General features: G+C 33.9%; 1 non-coding gene across 1 annotated transcript; it reads left to right on the plus strand.

Annotated features, from left to right (window-relative positions):
- Positions 1–872: 872 nt before the first annotated feature.
- Positions 873–978, plus strand: LOC122033081. The gene has a single exon (XR_006126344.1). It is a non-coding gene; the product is annotated as a small nucleolar RNA R71 (small nucleolar RNA).
- The last annotated feature ends 1,300 nt before the right edge of the window (positions 979–2,278 follow it).

Consider the following 2,278-nt stretch of genomic DNA (forward strand, 5'->3'; position numbering starts at 1 on the left):
TTTTAAGTTGATCTACCACATCACATTTATCATCCGAAAATTCAATATCACTATAATACCCTATAAAATTTGGAGGTAGATCTAAAAACTTATTTACCACTGCATTATCAATAAAATCCTCATCTGAAGAGTCCTTATCTTCATATACATTCAAAAATCTGCACTCAACTATATTAGTGTCATAGGATTTGCCAAAGTCTTTATTTTCATTGTCCCCCACTAACCTTTGTGGAAAAGGAACCCTTAGTGAAGGTCCTGGAAAAGGTACTTCTAATTTCTCATATTCTCTTTTAGCTTGTAGAGGAGGTTCAACTTGCTTATCTAGTGTTGGTATGATTAATCGTTGAGGGAAAGGTACTTGTGGCATTTGGGAACCTCCTGGAATAATGGAACTGAGTTCATGTGGTCTTCTATTGTTCTTCTCCTCAATTCTAAACATGCCCTTCTTCAGATGTTCTTCATGATTTTTTCCAATTCTCAACCCAACATCATCACACATTTCACTAGATCTTGTCTGCGAAGGAGGGGGATTTTCTTTAAACCATTTTGAAACAATACTTTCAATCTTTTCCCCTAAATGTTTGAACTCCCCATTCTGTGACTTGTGATTTTCAAAACCGATAGATGGTTGAGTTACAATTTGTTTGACAGGCTCTATAGCATTTATGGCTTGTACTCATTGAATGTTTAAGGGAGATTTCATCCAACTTATATTTGACCATTCTTGGAGGTTCAATGTCACTTGATCAACTAACATATATTCTTCATCTACACTTTTGTCCATAAAAGAACCTCCAGCTGATGAATCCAATAAACTCTTGTCTGAGAAAGAAATTCCCCGATAGAATATGTGCAAAATCAACCATTTTTCAAAACCATGATGAGGGCACTGTCTTTGAAGACTCTTGAATCTATCCCATGCTTCAAACAATGATTCTCCATATGCCTGAGCAAAATTTGTTATGCAATTCCTCATATACACTGTTCTGCTTGGAGGGAAGAAATGATTCAGAAATTGCTTCTCCAATTGCTCCCAACTTGTGATACTTTGAGGATGGAGAGAATATAACCAAGTCCTTGCTTTATCCTTGATACTGAAAGGAAATGCCATCAATCAAACTGCATTTGTTGACACTCCTTCACATTTCACTATATCACAAATCTCTAAAAATGTTTCAAGATGCAGATAAGGACTTTCTGATACTTCTCCTCCAAATTTGTGACATTATATCATAAAAATTAACTCTGAGTCTAGTTGGAAACTTTTTGCTTCAATTTGAGGTTGCACAATGGGAGATAAAAATCTTGCAGAAAAGGGTGTAGAAAAATTTCTCATGGGCCTGCTTGACATGTTAGTGCTTAGGATATTCAAGAATAAAAAATAAGAAATAAAATGCAATATGAAAATCAAGAAAGAAAATACAGAATTCAAATTGCAAGAAAGAAAGTGCATAATTAAAACAAGAAAGAAAAGACAAAAGGAACAAGAAAAATATCTAGAATAATTCATATGCCAAGAACAAGATTGCAAGATATATTTACAAAAGAAAAGAAGAAAGAAACTAAATCAAAAGAGAGAAAAGTTAGACTAGAATGTTAGAAATTAAAAATGCAGAATTAAAATTGCAACAAGCAAGAAATAGAAAAGAATACAAGAAAAAGTTATGAAAATAGAATTCTAAAAATTAGATTCAACTATGCAAATGAAAAGAAAAGTTATGTCCAGTCTAACTCAATTGAAAATCCCTAATGTTATAGTGCAGTGCCCGGCAACGGCGCCAAAAACTTGTTGACCACCGCAAGTGTACGGAAATATCTCAAGTAATATAAAAGATTATCGTATCCATAAGGATTGGAATAAGCACTAAGAATATCTCAACGCGAATTAACTAGACAACAAATCAATGGATTGACAAAGTCTAAGTATAACTATTAAAGGTAAACAAAGGAATAAAAGAATAGGCAACAAGAATAAAAACAATGATAAGGGATATTCTAGGAGTTTTGGTTTCTTTGTAAGGTTGTTCAATGTAAATGATCTACCAAATCCTTTTTCTCAATGGTCCATCATTTGTAGAAGGTTGTCGGTTCTCTCTTGCAATAGAGAACCAACCTAGGACTGAAATCCATACCTAGATTGATCAATTAGGAATAAATCTATGTTGTCCTTACACGGGCTTGCCTGTCACATGCGTCCCTCAGAAAATCAACATAAGAATCCATCGCTCATCAACCCATCAAGATATAAAGATTAATGCATAAATCTATCCTACCCTCT

Source organism: Zingiber officinale, chromosome 11A (assembly GCF_018446385.1).
Source record: "Zingiber officinale cultivar Zhangliang chromosome 11A, Zo_v1.1, whole genome shotgun sequence".
Classification (NCBI taxonomy): domain Eukaryota; kingdom Viridiplantae; phylum Streptophyta; class Magnoliopsida; order Zingiberales; family Zingiberaceae; genus Zingiber; species Zingiber officinale.